Here is a 23672-nt window from a genome sequence, read left to right on the forward strand (position 1 = left end):
AACAAGACGGCCCTGCAAATATGTCTCAGTCAGAAGAATTTTCTTGGCTTCTGCTACTTCTCATGGCTCCCTAGGGGATCCCGCATTTTCAGCAGACTATCAGCCCCAAAACACATAGACCACACAAAGATATCATTCATTCATTCATTCATTCACGCACAAATCTGTATTGCAGGTCGAGTACACTCCAGACACTGCTCTAAGGCACATTTAGACACAGTCAAGAAAACAGATGACAGTTCCTGCCCTCATGGAGTTTACATTCTAGTGAGGCATTCTTGTCTGGCTAATGCGGAACACATCATTGAGATTCAAGGCCAGGATTCATAAACCCAATGCATCCAGGGTCTGGATAGGGAACAGCCATGGGCAGAGTGATCCAGTTGCAAGGCAATAGGGAAAGGTGTGGACTGTGGGGACCAGAAATGTCATACCTCATCTAAAGGAGGAAGCTGCTGTTTGGTTCCAGGCCATTGACTCCACAAAAGAATATAATGTCATTGCTTCTAGATTTTCTGGTTTTTCAGTAGAAGTAAAAAATCTAGAATTCTGTGAAATTCTCTGATTTTTAAAACCTGGAACAAATCAAACTAACCATATGTGACAGCCAGTTCCCATTTGAGAGACATCTGCTTGTGACTCTCACTCTTGATGTCCAGTAGGGATTGGTGGGCATCGAGGGATTGAGTTGATCGATTACAAAACCTGGATCAGGAAGACATGGTCTCAAAGCAGCTTCACCCTTTGCTACCAGTGACTTTTTAAAGGCAGGTCATTTGGACTCCTGAGTCCCCATTTTTTTATCTGTAAAACAGGAATAAAATCATAGAATTGTTATTCATTACAGGGTTCTGGCAGGAAGCAGATGCACATTTAAAGGTTTCAAGTGAAGGAGTTTAATTGTTCTATTGACAGAGGCATACACAGAGGTCAGTGGGGAATGCCTAAGAGCTGATGAAACACCCTGGGACTAGAAATACCAGGGAGCCATTACTACCCCTGGCCTGAAGGAGTAAAGGGAGAAAAAGATCCCAGATTCTGGGGAGAGACATAGCTGTGGATGAAGGGCACTCAGCAGGAGCTGTGGTCCTAAAGGGATGCCAATCCTCCCAGTGTTGAGGGAATAATACCCCTACCTGACAGTCTCTCCTTCTAATCTCCTGCTGCTGCCTCCTATTGGCCCTACCAATCTAGAAGCCAGAAGGCAAGAGAGCTTGGGTGGTGTAGTCTGCAGAGCTCAGTCTCGCAGGGCACAGGCCAGGGTGAAAAAGAGCAGAGCATGGGGATCTGGAAGAGCACACGGTTGTCCTTTACATCTTCTTTCAGTTGAGTATGCACCAACCCTCTTTCTCACTCTCTCAGCATCCTAGGGGGAAATAGTCTGGTGGAGTCCTCTCCACTCTACCTCAAAAACGCTCATGACTTTGAACTTGTCAAGCAAACTGAGAAGTGCTCAAAGGGTGATTTTCTGGGAAAGGCTAGGGCATCCACACTAGGTTCCCCATGGAAGGGCTGGGCTCTACACAAACCTCAGAGCTAAAGTCATGGTTGGTCCAAATGATTAATTATGAGGACTCCTCTTCATTACAGGTCACCAGGATAGGAGGCCAAAAAAGAATCGAGTGAGGGAAAGAGCCCACTCAAAGTGAGGAGCGGAAGGCAAGGGAGTGATGGGAGGTAGGCTGACATTCTCTATTGCCACCTTGGACTGGGAGTGGAGGGCTAAGAAAAAGGGTGATCCAGAAAAGCTAAACCTCAAGCAACACATGTGTTAGGCTGCAAGTAACTGAAAACTCACTGCTGTAACCAAACAAATCCAGAGGTTAGCGCAGTGATCAGCGTGGCTTGAATAGATCTGTGCAACTATGGCTGTGGGTCCTGCTTTCTTTCACATGAGGCTTCCTCCTCTGGCTCATCATGTGAGGGCTGCCGCAATCTCAGGACTACCATTCAGACATGACAGTATCTAGAGGGAAGAAAAAATTTAGCTTATGATAGCTCAGAAAATCACACTCTTTTTCAGATGCATCCTTGAATCAATTCCTTTAAGGAAATACCACGTGATGATTGCCTTATGTCTGGTTACAATAAACAATTTCTATAGCAACAAGGGTGGGTGTGATTTCTCTGATAGAGTGACAATTCTCTCAATTCTCTCGTGGCTGGTACATAATTAGCACTATTTAGATATATAGGAGAGAAAATAATTCATTACCTACAATGGATGTCTGGGGGCATTTAGACTTAATGCTCTTGATGAACCCCATCAAAAACAATAATCAAATTTCAGTCCTTTTTAAAAGCAAAGGTTTATTTCTCATTTATGCAAAGTGTCCAGTGAGGGATGACGGGGAGTTTTCTTTGCCCCAAGTCTCCTCCCCTAGAGACCCAGGCACATAGAGCTTCCACCATCCAGAATGTCCCTGGTTGTCCTGGCAGGAGGGCAAAAACTAATTTTCACCTGGCCACGTAAGCTTCCATCTGAAAGTGACATATGCCAGTTTCAATCAGTGGAATTTTAGTGACCAAAGCAAGTCACACAGGCACTTCTAACTTCAAGGCAGTAGAGCAGTGTAATTTTACATTATGCCTAAAAGGAGGAGAAAGCAAGTTAGTAGTGCATATTAAGGAACTAAAGGGAAGTTTATATGCCTCTTATGTCAAACCCTCAGGAAGTAGAAACTCAGAAAATTATTTATGTACAAACATGTATATTGAAGCACTGCATATACAAACAAAAAATAAAAACAGAAACTATCAGAACATCCAACAGTAGGCCCTAAAATATTTATTCTTAAATAAATCAGTCTAGCCATAGGATAGATAATTTTCTCGTGTTCTAAAGTGTTGCTTTTGAAGACTGTTTAATGATACAGGAAAATTCTCACAATAAGTTAAAGTGAAGTAAAGAATAAAGAATTGCACTGTTTTATTAATATTAATATAAAAGTAAACTACCAAGAAAACAAAGGAAACATACTAAAATATTAACGATGGCTATCTCTACATTAACGTTATTGTTTTCTTTGTGCTTTTCTATATTTCTTTAGTTCTTTATGCAGATGAGTACATTTTTAAATAATTTAAGAAGATTAACATAGAAATATATGGATGTTTATCACAGCAATTTTTTAATAGCAAAAATTGTAAACATCTAAAATCTACAGGAGGGAGTTGGTAAAAAATTATAGTTCAGTCAAATAATAGATATGATGAAGCATTTAAAAATTAAGATCTATTTGATCTACTATGGAACATTTGCTAAGATATATTAAGTGAAAAAACATGGTGCAGAAAAGTGGGTATAGTATACTGCCATGTATTTAAACGTGTATGCATACACACATTTTTGAAGAGAATGCACAAATACTGCTAAAAGTGGTGCCTTTGGGTGGGGAAAACTAAGAGACTGAAGAAATGACTCATAGCTGTCTGTGGAAGGATGACTTTCAATTTTAAGTCCTTTACATTATTTGATTTTTTTAACCCTGTGTGTGTATTATTTATCTTGAGTTCTATTTTAGAAAAAAATTATAAACAAATAAATAAATCAGATGCCGGCTCTGGCAGATATGTCATAACTGCTGGTTTCCTTCCCTGCCCTTTTCCTGTCTTTAGGCTATTTCACTCAATGCCTCAGCCCTAGACTGGACCGTAGCTACAGTTTAACAAGGCTTAGGGATTGAAAATGAATTTCATTGATCTGTCTGCCATTCTGAACACAAATAACAAAGGGTCCCCCAAAGCTGTCTGACTCAGGTATAGGGAATACCAGTCATCTTTTCACCTGGGCTACAGGCAGCTGACACTTTTCCCATGGACCCATGAGCTAAAAACACAAAGGCCTCCACACGGCTGAGAGTCAACATTTCCTGCAAATAGCTGACATTGTGAGCCCATGCCTTTGTGTCTGCTCAGAACCATTTAATTCTTGGGAGTTGCTTATATTCATAGATATTGAACTGGACCAATCACTGTGGATAACTTCAGGGTCAAACTTTCTGAAGAAAGAGCGGCACCAATACTGATACAGGAAATCCAGCTCCCAGCTCCCTGGAGCAAGGCATTAGAGAATGGCTTCTTGTAGTTCCATGTCCCAGGACAAATCTGGTGACAGGACAGTCAAGAGTAGAAGAGATTTTGCACCTTAACTTTGTTCTGAAATTAGGCTCTGTAGTTCCCTCCTTCCCATCTCCACTGGGAATGGGCTGTGATAAGTGTTACTTATTCATGCAGCAAGTCCCTGGTCCAGGCACTGGGGATACAGTAGTAAAGAGATCCAAGTAGGAAACAACTCTGCTTACAAATTATAAATAAAATTTAAATATATAGGATGACACAAGTGCTATGGAGAAAAATTAAGCAGGGATGTGGACAGAAGGTGCAGAAAGAGGCCTCACTCCAAAGCTGAAGCTCTGGTAAAAATCCGAGGGCAGCAGAGAGGGCCTGTGTGGATATGGGGGATGCGTGTTTTGGGAGAAGTGGCTGAGTTTTACCCCTAGTTTGGCAGAAGGTAGAAGTAGTCAGCCAGTGGAGGAGCAGAAATAATGTTTCAATATTTCTGCAATAAAATGTTTTAAAATTTTAAAAGATCTGAATAGTTATGAGAAATCATATAAATGTTCAGCAGCAGTTATATCATGGTATAAGCATGAAGTAGACTATAATCTAGTCACTAACAACCCTGGATTTGCAAGAATATTCAACAAGGTAGGATAATACACTCAAAGTAAAACGTTGAGTGGGAAAGGCAGAATGCAAAATTATCATCACATTTGTCATGCTCACTGTAGTAACCTAGTGTGGCACCCAGAACTGTGGTTGGTACATAGTGGATAGGCAATCAATAGTGATAAATAGCTGTTGATTAAGTTAATTGCTGAGCATAAGCATGGTGGAAAAATAACTTGAAGAAAATGCATCAAATTATCAACAGTGGTTGGCCCGCAGTGATGGAGTTCTTGATAATTTTCATTGGTGTATTTTAAAGCTTCCCAGATGATTCCAATATGAAGCCAGGGTTGGAAATGACTGTTTCACGCATGTCCGATTTTATTATCTGAGGTATATATTTCAATCCTCCATGCATAGATAAGGAACTGAAGTTCAAAGAGGTGAGGGTCAGCTTGCCCAAGGCCATAAGGTAGGCAGTGAGATAGCAGGTGATCTAGCCCCAAACCTAATGGAACTCACTTAGCCTGTTATTTTTACTTGAAACAGCTGATACCCAAGGAAAGCTCTGGGAGGACTTCCCCAAGGTACAGACTGGTCACTGGTGAATCAGCACTGAACCTGAAGTTCCTGCACACTGTTTGGGATTCTTTTCAGACACCTCGTGCTGTTGAGACAGGGAGAGCAGATGCCAAAAAAACACTCACAACTCTGACAGGGAGTTTCACCTCTGACCAAGCTCAGTCAGAATTCCAGGTTTGGCTCCATCTAGTCCTACCTTAGTGAGAATGCAGAGGCTTCCCTCTCATGCCAGAAGCTGGCCTCTAAGAGTGCAGTGTCCACCCTTCTCTTCAGGATACATGAGAATCCTGGAAGCCCATTAAACAAGGGTTTTCTGCATGGGGTGCTTGAATGGAGGCCAGGCAACATCTTAAGCACAAGTATTACTTGATTATGGGGACTATCTGGCTGATGATTGGTCATTCTCACTGCGTGACAGTGACAAAGATAAATGTGTGCTACCTTGGCTGCTATTTAACTCTGGTAATGAGTAGTTTCTGCTGTGCTGGAAGCTCCTAGTTCATCATTCTCTAACTGTGGGGTCTCCCTCGTTTTTCCTCAACCCAACTGCCTTTAGTCTTAAGGTAGGAAAACTGATCTAAAGGTATCCGCTAGAAACTTCCTTCCATCTCACCTTTTGGAAACATATAGTATGGATTTTTGTGGCCTTTGCTTCTTGTTTCTGCAGTGGGTGACTCAGGCCTTGTGATAGAAACAAGGAGGAGGATGGAGGAGCCTTCAGAGTTATACTCCTCTTGTCTTATTGACTCAAATGTAAAGAGGAAACCAAGATGACTGGCAAAGCAATACCTCCCTGTGACAAAGGCAACAGACCAAGAACCTCAAGGTAGTTTTTAGAATGCTTCTTTTTACCCCTGGGTGATATATGTGAAAGAAAACTGAGTATTATCAATATTATTGCAACTATTATCTACCGTAGTCTATTACATTAAAGCTTAAAATAAATCTGTCCAGAAGCCTGCCCCTCCAACAATTGATTTCCTTTTCAGGCAAGCCAAAGAATTCCCTTGGAAGGATAAAACTACCAGGCAGTCTGAGCTGGATGGAACACGCTGGTGCAAATGCAAAAGGTCACCGTTGGACTTGGCCAAGCTAGTAAATGTCAATAAGCTGGAGCTCCTTGCAACTTCAGCTTCTGCATGTCGGGCAGTGCACCTCACCATCAGGCCTAGGCCCCCACCTCTGCAGCCCACGCTGACCCAGCTTGTCCCACTGAGAGACCCCTTCTGAATTGCTCACATGGCAACCTATCCATCCAGAGTTCTCAACATAACAAAAGCTCTGGCCAGGCCTTTTTGCAAGCTAGCCTTTTTCTGCATATAACCATTTACAGATTTGAGTCTTTCCCTCCTTGATACAAAGAAAAACAATAACAGAGAGGCTCATGAAATTGCAAAATCATGGAACACAATTCTCTGTACCCTTTCTACAGGCACACTCTCTCAGCTCCATGAAGGAGCCCAATTCTTCATTGTTCCCAGGGCTTTTTGCCAAGAAGTGAACTTTAAAGAAATAAGATCATAAAGATCCACATATCAACAAGTCCATAGAAGCCCCTGGGAATCTCATTGGAATGGGAGGCCTAACATATCCTAGACATTAACTTCCCCAGGCCCACTGCATTGGCTCAAGCCAGTTGAGAACTTGGCTTTCTACTAAAATATATGCCTTCCTGGGAAAGGTTCTGTTCCTGGTTCGGTATCAGCATCTCTGGGAATCTGTACTGTGTATGCAGATTGTCTGCATTCAAATCCAGGTTCCAGCACTTATTAATTAGGGGAAGTCAGGAATGTTCACCTAACTTCCTTGGCCCTCAGTTTCTCCATCAGTAAAATGGAAGATAGTAATATCTATCTTATAGGGTGTTGTAGGTAAATGTACTTATTCTATTCCTTAAAAGTAGGATCTGATCAGGAACTGTACTTAGGCAGAACAGGATCCTTCTGGGGAAAAGCAATGAAGAAGAAGGTAGAAGAGGATACATTAAAAAAAAAGAAAAGCTGCGGATACTGAAATTGAAAGGCCATCTTCAAATGGTGCCCCTGGGATCAGCTGCCGACAAGTGCACAGGCCCAGGTAGTGATAGGGACACAGGTACCAGTGGAGGATAGAGCACTGGCAAGGTGCCAGGGAAAGCATGAGTGGCCTAAACAATGCTCTGCAGCTTTAAGGGGTTCAATGTACATTAACATTATGAACATAATGAATGCTGCTATTAAAAATTTGGAAGAATGCAAATAAAAGTTTTGTAAATCAATACTTCTACTATCCACTGATCATTTTGATGTATTTCATTCCAGTCTTTTCTGCCATGCATAACTTATAATATTCATTTTGTCCCACTTTATATCCAATTTTAACCATATTGGAGTCATATTTTAAACTAGTTTTTCCCACTTAATACAGCTTGAGCACTTTTCCCTCATTAAAGATGGCTTCTAAGTGCTATATTATATTTCATCATATGGATTCATTTATCCAATTCACTGTAAACATTTAGGCTGTTTCTAATTTTTTACTATTGCAAATCCTACAGCATTGAGCATCTATGTACATAAATCTTTATGTGCACATCTGATAACTTCCTCAGGATAAATTCCTAGAAGTGGAATTACTGGATCAAGAGTTATACTCATTTTGAAGGACCTTGATATATGTTGCCCTGTTTCTTACTATGAATGTGCACACACAGGTATGGTACAGTCATAATTCAAACACCCTTTCTTCCTACCTCTATTTTCTTGCCTTGGTTAAATCCTTCTCATACTTCCATACTCAGCCTGCCTTACCCTATCTTTCCAGACTCGTTTATGTGTCCCTTTGTCTATACTCCTGCAGCTCTTGCCCTTCCCTCTTACGTTGCATTTAGCATGCTATGTTGCACTTGCTGACTTACATATACGTCTACCTGGCTGGACTAGAAACACCATAAGGGTAGAATAATCTCTATAGTCCTGGCACCTGGTGCAAAATGGATGCTAAGTCCATTTGTGTTGCTATAAAGGAATACCCAAGGCTAGTTAATTTATAAAGACAAGAGACTTACTTGGCTGACAGTTCTGCAGGTATGGCACCAGCGTCTGCTTCTGATGAAAGCTTCTGGCTGCTTCCACTCATAGCAGAAGGAGAAGGGGAACCATTATGTGCAGAGACCACAGAGATCACATGGCGAAAGAAGAAGCAAGAGGGTGGGGGAGGTGCCAGGATCTTTTTAACAAACAGCTGTCATGGGAGCTAATAGGGTGAGAACTCACTCCCATGAGAATGGCACCAAGTTATTCATGAGGGATCCGCCCCCATGAACCAAACACCTCCCACTAGGCCCCACCTCCCAACATCGCCACCCTGGGGATCAGATTTCAACATGAGGTTCGGAGGTGTCAAACATCCAAACTATAGCAGATGCTCAATGGATTGTTGGAGTAAGTGCAAAGCAAGCATGTGTGTGGGCTGGCACCAGGTAGGAGTGCATACAGTACACAGCTCTGCTTGTGTGAATCGCCTCCATCATAACCACTCTGGTTAATGTGCTCTGGGGCAATGCTGTCTGTCCTTCCAATGACCTCTGAGCCACTGAAAATGCTGGTCCAGGAACATTATTTCATCTCTTACAGAAGGCTGACCTACCTGCAAGATTGAGGAAAATAACCTAAAGTCTAGTTTAGCAGAGGCCAAGACTCTTAACAATCTTGACTCCTGATCAGAGGTGCCAGAAGAAAAGGGCCCTGAATGGCCCACAGCAGGCCATTAATGAGATCACAGATTCTTAACGTGGAAAGGAAACTAAGAGACTACCTTGGATTACAGCTTAGTATACCAAGCCCTAGAGAACTACAGATAGTAATAATTATACCATAGTGGTGGTGTAAGAACTTAAAAAACAAAGAATTTTAAGTCCCTGTAAATATCTCATATGTGATATTTGCTCAACCAATGGGATTTATTCATTCATTCATTCAATTGTCTGTTTAGCTAATATTTACTGAGTGTCTCTTATGTGCCATGGTCCAACAGCTAACACGTGATAGTGCTCACATCTGGTGTAACCTGTTCTGGGAAATGATAAAAAGACAACTGAGATGAAATGGAGCAATATCCTTTTGATCATTGTGGAGTCTGTGTTTTCTCATTAATGGAGGATGCTTCCCTGCTCCAAGCTGAAAAGCTAGCCATTCATTACATTCTACCAGCTGCCACCTACAGCTGGCACAGAAATGTGAGGGGGGCAGCTTGCTGTCCCAGAAAGAGCAGGCACCCCTGAGTCATGCAGACCTGGATCTGAATCTTAGGTCGATCAGTTACTACTTCTGTGACTGCGGGAAAGTCACTTTGCCTCTCTGGGTCGTGGTTTCCTCATCTGTAGCATGGGGCTATTTGGCACAGATTTGTGGAAAGCAGGCCAGGCGCAGTGGCTCAAGCTTGTAATTCCAGCATTTTGGGAGGCCAAGGTGGGTGAATCACCTGAGGTCAGGAGTTCCAGAGCAGCCTAACCAAAATGGTGAAACCCCATCTCTACTAAAAATACAAAAAATTAGCTGGGCATGGTGGCACATGCCTGTAATCTCAGCTACTTGGGAGGCTGAGGCAGGAGAATCACTTGAACCTGGGAGGTGGAGGTTGCAGTGAACTGAGATTGTGCCATTGCACTGCACCCTGGGCAACAAGAGCGAAATTCCATCTCAAAAAAAAAAGACTTGTGGAAAGAAGAATAATTGCTCCCTAAATATGTCTACACCCTAATCCCCAGAACTTGTGAATATGTTATCTTACATGGCAAAAGGGATGTTGCAGCTGTGTTAGCAGTTTGAGGTGAAGATATCATCTTGCGTCACATCCAGGAGGGCCAATCTAGTTATATGAACCTTAAGAGCTGAGAACATTTCCCAGCTGTAGTCCTAGAATGTGGCCATGAAAGCAATTGCAGAGAGACAGTAGCATGAGGAGGACTTGACCCACTGTGGCTGGCTTTGAAGATCAAGGGGCCACAAGACTAGGAATTCAGTCTGTCTCTAGAAGCTGTAAAAGAGAAGGAAATTGGTTCTCCCCTAGAGTCTCCAGTGCATCCCAGTGCTGATAAACTTGATTTTAGCCCAGTGAGACCTGTGTTGGACTCCTGACCTAAAGATAAATTTGTGTTGTTTTAAGCCACTGAGTTAGTGGTAATTTGTTACAGCAGCAATAGAAGACTCATACAACTTTATAAGATTGTTATAAGTTTCAAAAGAGAATATGTGCTTGTCACCTAGGAGGCCTGCTACACATCTTTACTTATGGTCCTCTATGGTTATCCAGGCCCTCAGTGAGCTTATGACAGGCTTTGCCTGCCTGCTTCATGACTACTCTGCCCAGAACAAAGCCTTCATGAAGGAGAGCAGGAAATAATTATTGAAGAGAAATGCTGTTTGTATTCAAATGTCTCAGAATAAGAGAAGCAAAGGAACAGATAAACAAGAGTCTCTTAATCACAGACGATGGATGTGTGCTTGGCCTCTGCTCTCTGCCTTCCATTTCTCACCATGTCACTGAATCAGCAGTAGCAGCTGGCACAAGCTTCTCTCCCTGTGGCCAACCAAGGGCCTGGCTCACAGCCCCAGCCTCCACCTTTCCCTCCGAGACACACATCTTCTCCCCTCACCCAACCAGAGGTGGGCTCTGTAATGGCTTTCTTAAGCTTCAGCACACACATGGGCCAATCACCTAGCCCTGGGTTCAGGTTTTGGTGCTGTCATGACTTGGTTATGTGACCTTGGGCAATCATTGCACCTCTTTCTGTCCTGAATTCCCCTCTTGAGAATTAAGGGTAACTCCTTTATATGGTTGGTCAGAGCATGAAAACAGATAAATTTGCTGCTTGCTTAATATAGTGCCTGTCATATAGATGGTGCCAGTAAATGGATTCATTTACCCAAGAATATAAAAGGAGTACTAAACAAATAGTATGTGTATACACAAGCAAGAAATATATATTACATAAAATATATCTATATTGTTATATATAAATATCATAAATAGAAAATATGGAGATATATATATATATAGATATATATATATATATGAAATGAGACATAAGATCTAGGGCTTATATTTAAATTTTTCACAGTCCAATGGGGACAAGATGGGTAAAACAGGCAATTATAAGATAATGTAGTGAGTGCTCAGACAGGAGAAACTACCAGTATTATGGCTTCCGAGAGGAGAGGCAAGTAAACCCAGTTCAAGTGAAGTTTGGGTGAAGTCACTACTAAACTGAATCTTTCAGGATTAACAGGGATTGAGTGGGTGAAAGACAGAAGAAGTAAATAGTATATGCAGAGGAAACAGCAAGTACAAAGCCCTAAGTCTAGGGAGAATACTAGAAAGAAATCAGGAAATGAACATAATTTAATATTGCAGTGTTGATAGAGAAGAAAGAATAAAATAGGTACCTATTGATGTAATTGTTAGGTATGGGTATGACTATTATTATTAGATGTGTCAGACAAAACACATCTTTACAATATGCATAGCCTAATTTCCTCCTTTATCCACCAAAGAAAATTCTGGTTGCCACCCAACCCTGTCCCTTGCCTTTGCTTCCTGAGACTTAACAGTAAGATTGAGGTAATCAGTGAAGCAGAGACATGCTGAAAGAGGAAGGGTAATTCACCAGAAGGATAAGAACCTAAGGGGAGAGAAAGATCAGTGGTAAGGGGCAAAAGTAGTCCAGCTCTTGCATTTTTTTAAGAAGTTATATGGGTGGGCATGGTGGCTAATACCTATAATCCCAGTGCTTTGGGAGGCTGAGGCAGGAGGATAGCCTAAACCCAGGAGTTCAAGACCAGTCTGGGCAACATAGCGAGACTCTGTCTCCAAAAGAATTTTGTTTTTTAATTGGCCAGGCATACTTCCTTGTGCCTGTAGTCCCAGCTACTTGGGAGGCTGAGGTTGGAGGATCATTTGAGCCCAGGAGTTCATTGCTGTAGCAAGCTATGATCTTGCCACTGTACCCCAGCCGGGGCCACAGCATGAGACTCTGTCTGTAAATAAATAATAAAAATTAAAATAAAATAAAATAAATAAAAAGTAAAAAGTTGTAGTAAAGATTCAAATTAGTTTCAACATTTCCAACTGTTCTTTGAATTTGATTCCATGCCAAGAGTGGACTTTGCAGAGCCTGGTTTTAAATAGCTTTCACTTCTATAAATAAATCTGAACCTTCTCTAGCCATACAATTTTATTAATTGTTCCTTTAGAGATAGGTTAGAGAAATACCTATCTCTAACTCTTTACTGATGTAGTGTGCCCTACCTGGAATGTTTTCCCTACTTACATCAATCCCTCCCATTCTTTAAGGCCTAGTTCAGGCTCCCCATGGGCTCTGTGAAACCTGCCTCTTTGATGAATCTAATGCATTTGTCTCTGTATCATGGACTTAGTACTTATCTTCCAAAAATCTTCATAAGATCAAAGGAAAACATAGAGGAAAATGCATCACCCATTAAGACTACTGCCCTAAAAAAACAATCATTTACAACCATCCCTTCCAATCCTTTACTGTAGATATATCTAGATGATCAGTAATATCATAATCGCAGTAGAAATTTTGATTTCATCTCTTAACCTTCTGCGTTACAATGTTAGTGACTTTTTATGTCATGTCTAGAGTGCATATCCCTCTATGTTTTTGGCTTTTACATCGCATAGGGCCTTATAAGGTTATAATCTTAAATCCTTAGTAAAAAGCAATATCTCAAATGGAGATAATGCCCAATAAATGTTCAGTGCTCCCTTGAGTAGTTTTTTCTTTTCTTTCAAATCTCCCCAGCAACTTTACAAAGATCACTGACTCAATCACCTCTAGGAGCCAAGCATATTTTAGAAATGAATCAAACAGTAAGGCGATATGGATAGATTCAGTAATGTGCTGGAATGATTGTTCATCGCTTGCAAGAGCTGGTCATTATCAGGTCATTATTAACTGGTCATTTTCAAGAACTTTGTGAGCAGTTTAAACAAACCTTTTATTAACTTACCATTAAATAAATTATATTATAAATAAATTATACATATTAAATAAATTATATTATAAATAAATTACATTAAAAACAAAGATAATAAATACTCAAAAGTCATCACTTTCTAATTATTTTACTAAATGTTGCTCTGAAGGTCATTTGTGTCTATTGTATCTGTATAATGGAAATGCTGTAGGATGCTATATAATCCTTCATGTGTCTTCCCAGTTCCTCATTCAGGGATGTCACTTTGGTAGATTAAAGCTGGCTATGGTGGGAGTACACACATTATGGAAACTGGTAAATGCCACGAATCAGGGTGTGGTTTATAGTTTTGTTGATTCTCTAGACTCAAGAGAGTGATGAAGAAAATGTCATGAATGAAGATAAAACTTAAAGTTGTCTTATGTGTACAGTTGTTACATTCCAAACAACACAAAAAAATTGAGAGATGTTCTTCTAGCATTCAAAAACCATCATGTGATTCAGCACAGAAGTTATGTCACTGAAGAACAAGTGAAGTTCTTCGATGCTGGATACAAGACAGGATGCCCAGTTAAATCTGAATTTCAAATAACCAATATTTTTAGTATAAGTATATCCCAAATATTGTTCAGAGCACACTCATACTAAAAATTTAGTTGTTGTTCTCTGCAATTCAAATGTGGAGTTTCCTTTATATTTATTTGCTAAATCTGGCAATCCTAGACATATATCTTTATTGTTTCATTTTCATCTTATTTGTTAACATAAGCAAAAGCATCAGCAGTCATAGTGGAACCATGCTTGTTCGTCAGTTGTAACCAAAGATCATCTGTGGATATAAAAGCTTGATAGCAATCATCAAAATAATTCCATAAGAATCAACTGACTACATGAGATTTGCAATAAAGAGTATTTTATGTGGTATCATTTATAAATTTCTTGCAACATATCATTTATATCAGTAAAATGTATAATAAACTTACATGTGTATGCATATGTGTATATATACACACTTTTTCGTTTTTTGAGAGTTGGTCATTAAATATTTATCAGCAAACCACTGGAGACAGTGAGAGAGTGGTAAACCACCCCTTCAGAATGCATACAAATTCACTTTTCTAAACACTGTTTTTCCAAATCAAACTTTCTCACCTATTGCCTTCCAACTGTTCTTTTGCTGTATCAGACCTAGGACAGGTCAAAGTCAGGGCCCCATTAAGTAATAATGACCAAGCTCACACTGTTGAGAAATCAATCATCTCCAAAGTATCTGAGCACAAACAACTGAAATAAGTTTTCTCTCTGCTTAAAGGCTAAGTTTAAAAATAATAAAGGGAGGAAGAGGATAATTCCTCCCTAACCCCCTACCCACCCCCTTTGTGAGCCTAATTCCATCATCTGAACTATTAAACATTCACTCCCATCTCCACCCAATTACCCACCCAAGCTGAGAGGCATCTCTGGGTGCCACCAGGCTCTGACATATGGGACTCATAACCATGAGCAGATAGCATCCGCATTCTTGCCAGAGTAGTGCTACATCTTGGAAAGACTGATGCAGTTGCAAGACTGCCCAGTTATGCTTCTGCTACTATTCTTTCTGACTATGACTAAAGGCCACATGGACCGTGATTAGGGCAGCCATGGGGCCCAAGAGGTCCACGGAATGCAAGAGCTCTTCTCAATTACGGTTAAATGCACGAAGAGCAGGAAGCACATCAGTGAGGCACACCTTTAGGTCGTCCCATCCCCAGAGAGACAGATTGGCAAGGGCAGAAAGGAAGACAGGCTGGGCCTCCAATCCAGATGCCTGGAAAGAGCCAGGGGCTCCAGACAGGCTGGGTTTCCACATTCCAGGGCTTAGCTCCACTCCCACTTGATTCTCATGCCATACACTTGCTTTGTGTTAGCAACAAGAAAGAATCCACAAACTTTTGAGCAATGCACACTCTGTTGCTTATTTTATGCTCGCTCTCTCTGTCTTTCTCTCCCCTCCCCTCCCTGTCTTCAGAATGAGCAAAGACACAATAGAAAAACACGTAAGAACAGAATCTCAAGTTTTAAGTAGGGAAAAGAAATTAGTAGAAGCTTGACCCTAAATGTAGGACATTAAACTTCTTATTTGGGTGTAATTATAATATTGCACATAGTATTAAACACTCCCATGGATATATTCCCAACTCTAAATCTCTGTCCTAGGCCAGCATTTCCCAAAGTGTGTTCAGATAGCTGTTTATGCATATTTTACAGAAAAATGGAGGGACAGTTCCACAGTCAAATACGTTTGGAATATTTCTTGTTAAATTTTTAATTAGATGTGTTTGCCGCAGGACTTCTCAGAGACTTCGATATGCAGATGAGCTTTGGGAATCTATTCACTGGAGGGAAGCTCACCAAGTTTCCTAAATTTATTTCAGTGCAGAATCCCTCTTTCATGGAGTATCTTGTAGAACTAGTGTTCTAAAGAAGAGATTTATAAAATGCTACTTAGGCTCTAACTATTTTCAATAGCTTTCCGTTAATCAGTGATCAATTTACCATTCAGATCTCCATGACTTTATTCACCTACTCTCTTCTCTCTTCTTCAACTATCAAATGATTTGTCTTTCTTCGAGATCCTTTAGGTGCTCTCAAAGCCCCCATCATAATTCTCTTCTCTTCTTTCTTTGCTTCCACAAGACTTTCTCTGTGCCAATGCCACCATCATCACCATAAGCTTTGGGAAGGCAGCGGAGCTTGGCGGGGTAGGGGGTGGAGGTGGCCTGGACAAGAAGCCAGCAATGTGGAGTCAAAGGCCAGCCCCACGTGACCTTGGTCATGCTACTTTACCTTCTAGAGGCTCAGTTTCCTCTTATCTAAAATGGAATAAATAATATTTTTGTCACAGATCCATTGTGAGGAACTCATGAAAGGGTTTCATGAAAGTACTCTGCTATCATAAAGTGAAACTGAAAAATTATCATTTGCCTCATTTTTCCTAAATTTGTTTTATCATAAGAATCACCTGGGGCACTTACTAAAAAGAGAGATTTCTCTGAGGAATCTGTTTCCATGACTGGGACCTAGAATTTGTAATTTTAACAAGCTTGCCAGGTTGTTAAATCAGAAGAATTTAGAAGGCACTGAATTATCTGAAAGAAATTAGAAATAAATGGTGATTCTGATAGCAAAAGCTACAGACAAGTGGGAGATAGTTGACTGGGGGGTGGGAGGAAGGAAGTAAAGCCAAACACTACAGGTCTCCTTTTACTGATTACACCAGGTAGGTGTGTGTATATCCCTTCGTCGGCTAGAGCTTGGTTGGATATTTGAACTTTGTGCAGTAATTCTGGGAGTACACACTTCTGATACTATATTGTGAAGTACCCCACTGGTCAGGATTTCTCTAAATTGGTCCTGATGACTTCTTCATTTGAATCTTGAGTCTCAAAAGAAATAAATTATAACCTTTGGATCATCATAGAGATCTTCATTCAAGAAATCAATTTCACTGCATTTCTAATTAAGGATTTGCTGAGCCCAAGAAAAGGAACATATCTATGCACCTCCTGGTGCCACATAAGGCATTTATAACTCTGTATATAATTGTTGAGGTCTTTATGAATGACCAAAAGAGAAAAAATGACCCATCTCTGAAATAATCTCTTTGTTTGTATGTATTCTTTATGCTTTCTCCATCTAAGAGCTGGGATTACTTTGGGAATTTATGTCTTCAACAGAGGAGCAAAGAAATAAAAATGATATTTGCTTTATTAAAAATAGAATCAACACCCCAAACATAAACTCATTATTTATAGAAAATCCCCTTTTTGTCAAACCACCAGCAGAGCCTCTACTGCAGCTGATTTTTTTAAAAAGTTCAAATAAAAGCTGGGAAAATTTTGTAGCCATTAGACCATAATCGGTATGAATCACAATTTGTTTTTCATGACTTTTTCTGCATTCCTTCTATATTTTGCAGTTTATTTTGTTCAATGTTTTCAGCAACAGCTTTGCCAAACCCCAGAATCGAGAAGTCATCCAAGCAGGGAGTGCGTGTGTCCCACTCTACAAGCTGCTTGCTCAAGTAACAAGGCATACGTTTGACTTATCTCCCTTCTCGTTCTTTTCTGTCTGGTTACAGGGACAGGCAGAGAACAATCCAACCTAAACACTGATAGGTAAGGCCTTAAAGAGTTGAGGACGCCCAAGAAAATTCCGAGCATTAGGACCCTTTCTTTTCCAACTACTCAACGTGCATCTTACAGAGACTGAGGCCTTTAAGAAAAAAACAAAACCAAAAAACTGCAGTTGTGACCAGTTGGCAGCAGCCACACTATGGCTTAGTTAGTGCAATAAATAGTTTACTTTAACTTAGCTCCAGCCTACTGAGTCTCTCTCTTCTACTCCTATACACAAACAGTCTACTTTTTATTTACAAATATTACACATCTGCATGTGAAACCACACTCTCTCTTGTTAAATAGATATTTATTTCTCTTTCTCCTAACATGGGGAACTAGTTTTGAAGTAAGTTAATCCTTTCACTGCGCTAAATATACTGGTATTTCTGGATCTATCCTAGTGGTGGCAGTAGGATGAGTATCAAGTTTATTCATTCAACCATCCATTCATTAATCCATTTATTCATTTATTTATCGTGTAAATATTATTAAGTGCCTATTCTGTGAGGCACAGGCATTGGGTTAAGTAATGGCAATTAAATACATGAAGTCCCTGCCTTGGTGAAACTGTATGGTCTAATGGGAGAAACAAACATTAAGTGAATGATTATATATATATATATATATATATATATATATATATATATATATGTGTTAAATTTTAATTCTAATAAGAGATGCAAGGAGAATTAAAGGGAGCTATGAAAGTTCATAAAAAGGGAACTAAAGACCATGTATTATATGATTCCATTTATTAAAAATGTCCAGAGTAGGCAAATCTGAACAAACAGAAAAATAGATTAATGCTTGCTTAGCACTGAGGAGAGAGACTGGAGGGGTTGGGAATGATGGCTAAGGGGAGCAACAGTTCTTTTTGGGTTAACGAAAATATTCTAAAAGGGATTGTGGTGATGGATAGATAACTCTGCGAATATACTCAAAGCCATTGAATCTCCTTTTCTCTATGCAACACTACCTTCTTTGGTGCTGGATTTATTCTCAGGGTACTCCCTGAGAATGTCTACCTGCCTCATTGATTCCACCAGCTTAGCAACCCAATGAATAGTGAAGGCCTTAGTTCTCAAGATCCAGCAAAGCTCCAAAGTAGGGCTTCATTGGTCTGACGTGGTAATGTCACCTATCTCTGCATCATTCATTTGTTAGTCAAGAGAATGTGGTACCAGCATGAGTCACATGCTCACCCCAGGAGATGGAGTCAGCTCCACCAAAACCTTATGCTCTAAGAATAGGGGAAGAGATGGCTCTGTTACCAGATTAAGAGAGGCTAGGCATACAAAAGCAGTTGACGCCCACTTTGTTCAGGTTCCTCTTGCAGCTTTGGAATCAAGCTTTTGTCTTGAGGGGCCATGGTCCTTCCCGATACAGACTCACTATATTTCAGCTGCTGGATGCAGCCTGCAATTGCTGGATCATTCAAAATGTCACACAGAGACCCTTGCACTCTTAACAAATTCTATTACTTAGTTAAATACGACAACAACAAAATAGTCACTAGCTATAACGTAAGATTTTTTTAAAGTTACTATTTTTTGTAAACTGACTTACAGAAGCATATTAATAATTCCAATTTGCATTGTGGGTTTGAGGGGTTGTTTTTTGGTGGAAGGGGAAGTTGGGATTTTTGTTTGGTTTGATTTGCCTCCTATGCACATAATCAGCTTCTGGGAGCTCTGAAGTTCCAAGTGGTGTGTAATAAAAAGTAGTCAAGTAACTTACATCTTGGGATATTTCCACTAACAAATGTAGAGGAATTATAGGCAACATGTTTATCTGCTAATTACTGTCATATGAAATTTGCTTTGCTAGCAGGAAAATGGAATCACACAATGATGGCAAATTCATAACAGGCATGTCTCGCTCCCCTCTCATATGCAAATATAATGGTTCTCATTTCTACTGTGATCAGATGTGACCTCTAAATCTTCCTCAACACCATGCTTTTGGGACCCATCACCAATCAAATGGAGTTGGAGACCTGGATGAGCTGTGTGAGCGTGGAAAAGTTATTAAATCTTATGAAGCCCTAGTTAACTTGCTTGTACTTAAAAATGTACTTGCACTTGATAAAAGGTAGTTATGACTGGAGTTATTATTATCATGATTGCCTTCAGATTATACCAAAAAAGAATTGCCTCTGCAGCTTGTCTCCATAGGGTAGTGGTGAGGAGGACAGGCGGCATCGATGATCCCTTTTTTGGTTTATTTCAGACTTTTTCAATGCCTCAGAAACAGAGTTCCTGGTTACTAGGAAATGTATACTTTCATGAGTGGCCAAGATGAGAACCTCCAGAAGAAAACTGCACAATTCTGTAGGAAGCCATGGAAGAAGATACTGTCCATTCTGTCTCTCAGTGTCCTTTATACAATGACTCATGTGATAAATGCCTAAGTCTGGTTCCAGGAAAGAGTTCCAGGAAAGAGTTTGTCTCTACAGAAAAATTTGTATGTTGTCCATTGTCATACAACCAAAACTAAGTAACCCAACATGTTTCCACTTCTTCTTTGCTGCCAGAAAGCTTGTGCCAAGATGTATTACCCAAGTGTTATAATTAGCCCCAATCAGGTGCCTAAAGCCATCAGCTTCTTTTGCATCCTTCAGACAGTCCCAGTTTTCTTTTACCCTTGAATTCTATGGTTTATTCTATGGTGATTGAAGCTGTAAGTTTCTTCAGTCTCTCTGGAAGAGTTGGGTCACCTGACCTTTTAATGTCTCTTTCAACTACAAAATTCTATGAAGTCTTCAGTAACAATCATTAGAGCAAGATGATTAGCTCTAAATGGAACTTATAGCCTCTGATTCCAATAAGTGGAGGAGAGATGAAGAGATTTAAAATGCATTAAGAACCTAAATAGGCTAAGCGCTCTACCACTCTAGTGTTCTTAAGCTCACCAGCCTGGGAGTACAGATGTGGCCATGTTGACATTCGCAGCCACATCTGCAACTCAGTGTCCCCACCACCCCTCGCAAAGAAACAGAGCTTCAGAGTCTCTCTTGATTATTCCTGGGAGTCAATAGCAGTGTCTCATGAGAATTCCATGTTCTTGGGATGTTGCTGTCGTGAATACAGGTTTTGTCAGCTGGGCATGTTCCCATCCAGTCAACCCTCACTGCTCCTCTGGTAGGCTCTGACCTACGGAGAATGAAGTCTTCTGAACAAAAATCCCAAACATGCAAACCATATGCCAAAATATTGCTATATATTTTCTTTCCCTTGGTGCCATTCGATGAAGTAATGGGAAAACCATCTCCCCACTCCTTCCAGTGGAGTAAGAATGGGTATAGTATGGGCAGAATTGCCCATGAAAAAAATATCAAGGGTGAGGACCATTGTTTCTAGATCTGAGCCTTAAGGAGCTTCAACTCAAGCTGGCTGGGGAGGCAGCAAAGGAGACTGAAGAGGAGGAGCCAGAAAGGTGGGAACAAAATGCAAGAGAGGATGGTGTTGAAAACTCTGAGAGACGAACATGTTTCACACAGGAGCACCAAACACTGCTACAAGCGTTATTAAGCTTTCACAGCACCAAGAGGCCAGTGCTGTCCCTCCCGTGTTGCAGGTGAAGAATCTAGGCTCAGATAGATTAATGTGGTTTGCCCAAGAGCATAAAGCTGGTTAGCATCAGGCTGAGACTCAAAGCCAAGTTTGCTGTGCTCTGGCCATGACACACCTGTGTGAGATGGATTGCAGAACACGCCTTTTCTGTTCCTCTAATCTTGTCAATGTTTATTTCCCAAACTTACAATAGACTATGTTTCTATTATTACACTTCCAAAGTCAACTTCTCCCTCTGACAAATGCCAAGGACAGCAACTGAATGGCTGAAGAAATCAGACGCCCATCCTCTTATTTGGGCTATGGCAACAAGGAGGAAAGAACTTACAGGGCATATTTGAAACTGAGATAGGGTTTGGAGGTTTCTCTTTTTAATGTTGTTTTCTACCAGTATACTAGTAGATATAAATATGCCTCATAAAATTATAAAGCATATATATATATATATATATATGAGATTATCAGCTTTATTGGAGCATGAGAAAAGAATGGATCTTTGGGGATTCGGTATTTGCTTATTCTAGCTACAAGCCAACATCAATACATAAAGGAAGATTGAGAAACTCTATAATAATATTCTATTTTTACTGAGAGAAGTCTCTGCCCATCTGTGTCATCTGTGTGACTGACTTTTTTTGGAAGTGGGGTGGATTAAAAAGACTAGAAATACTCTGACAGTTAGGAGACCAAATATTGTTTTGAGGGGAAAAGCATGTTATCTGAATATTTTTCTAGGTTTTGGCCTTCCATTACTGCAGCCTCCTTGACTCTTTAAAAAGGGGCCAACAGTATTTTGAAGCTCCTGCGAGCAAGCCGGAGGAAGCTCAGTCAGACTGGGCACTCAACCTATGCTGCTCCTGAGTTCATTAACATAAGACATGTATTGAGGCATCTCATACCACCAGGAAGCTTTATTTCCCCAGAATCATAGGATAGTTAGAAAGAGTAAACACCCTGAAGACCTGGCCGGTGTTTTTAATATTTTTTTAAGGATCTGGAACCCTTTGTGTGTGTGTGTAAATATAACAAGTTGAAAAATATTATCTTGACATTTGACATCTTAATCCCTCTAAGAGAGGAAGCTATCATTGTTTAAAAAATACCTTGGTAAACATGCCTGGGATATGACATCAGTGGGAGCCAAGACTTCAGAGGAGAAAGAAGACAAACTATTCTGGATGAGAACAGAGGAGGGACATGGGCAAATTTTTGTTTTTGTTCCTGAATGGGAGGAGGACTGGTGAGTGAGGGGGAAAGAATGGAGACAGGACTGAGAAGAACCAGAAATTAAAATAATAGTAGTAATAGCCTAACATGTACACATATATGAGATCTATCTATCTATCTATCTATCTATCTATCTATCTATCATCTATACATCTATCATCCATCATGTATCTATCTATTTGCATATATAAGCTATAATATCTGGCTCTGTTCTAATTGTTTTACTTACATTAACTCATTCAATCTTCATATGAATCTAAGTAGATACTATAATACTATGGTCCTCATTTTAAATATGAGAAACTGAGGCACAGAAAGGCTAAGTAACTTGCCCAAATCCCACAACTAACAAATATGGAGGAGTCAAGGAGTAGGGGAAATGGCATCTTAAAACCACAAATGTCAGCTATTGAAGTTAATTTGCTTTGCTGTAAAGTAAAACTGTTTTTACTTCTTCCCTCTCACCCCTATCAAAAAATGCCTTTTGTAAAATCTACACATATTTTGGGTAATCGAGTTCATTTTTATGGAATCCAAAGAAAGGACCCATGTCTGGGCCCAGTGCAATGTCACAGGGTGATCCAGTGGCCTGAGAGATAGGAGGGGCCATGAAAAATGTGCTCCAATTCCGGGAACTCTGAGAGTCTTGCACAGAATTTTGAACTTTGGAATTGGTGGATTTTAAGCAATTTAAACAAGATCTCAGGAGGCAAGGAAAACCCAAATGACATCTGGGAACCTTGATGGAAGCCGAGCTCCTCTGGTTGAAATGGGTGGGGCAGTGCCCTATCAGGATGGCCTCCCTCCTGCCCCAATGGCAGCCCTGAGGTTACTATGCAGATGCCAGGCTCCACTGACTTAGAGCTCTTATTTTACCCATGATCAAGCTGAGAGGAAGGAAGGACTTCATTTTTACCCTAAGAGGCTGTAAACTGGCTTAATTTTGTGTTGATCAGTGATTTAGAAAGAAAAAAAAACTTTTACTATAATTACTAATATTTAAAAATCAGCGAATTTTGTATTTTAAAGGTCAGCTTTCTTGTTTGTCTTGAAAATCTGGACACCAGTGCTGTTTTCCAGCAGAAAAACACTTCACCAAAGGTGGGTCACAGCACCACCTTTGCAGAGGGAGGCATGAAATTTCCAGAGTAGCCCGGTCTCCACTGTACCAGCTGTAGTTATTTACTACCCGATCAGGGGTAGAATTTGAAGCCCCTGTTATAACACACAGATGACAGAGTTAGTGCCAACTCAGACTTGCACCTAAATTTCTGGCTTCCTTGTTCAGAGTTTTTCTGTATCATAGTGATCAGATCCCAGAACCAATTTTTTTTAACTAAAGTATTCCAGTGCCTAGTATAGCACTTGGCACGCCGGAAGAACTCAATACATATTTCTTGACACAAAGATAAATAGGTGGATGAAAGCTCACAGTGGCCAAGGAGCAAAAGGAGATATATCCCCTTCTCACCTTCCTC

The 23672-nt window shown here is 40.4% G+C and overlaps 1 long non-coding RNA gene across 1 annotated transcript; it reads right to left on the reverse strand.

Moving 5' to 3' along the window:
* Positions 1 to 600: 600 nt before the first annotated feature.
* On the reverse strand, positions 601 to 8471 carry LOC117980422 (uncharacterized). The gene is made up of 3 exons (XR_004671731.3): positions 8300 to 8471; positions 1799 to 1966; positions 601 to 804 (listed from the first exon to the last, which is right to left on the reverse strand). It is a non-coding gene; the product is annotated as an uncharacterized LOC117980422 (long non-coding RNA).
* Between the last annotated feature and the right edge of the window lie 15201 nt (positions 8472 to 23672).

This window comes from Pan paniscus, chromosome 4 (genome assembly GCF_029289425.2).
Source record: "Pan paniscus chromosome 4, NHGRI_mPanPan1-v2.0_pri, whole genome shotgun sequence".
Taxonomy (NCBI): Eukaryota; Metazoa; Chordata; class Mammalia; order Primates; family Hominidae; genus Pan; species Pan paniscus.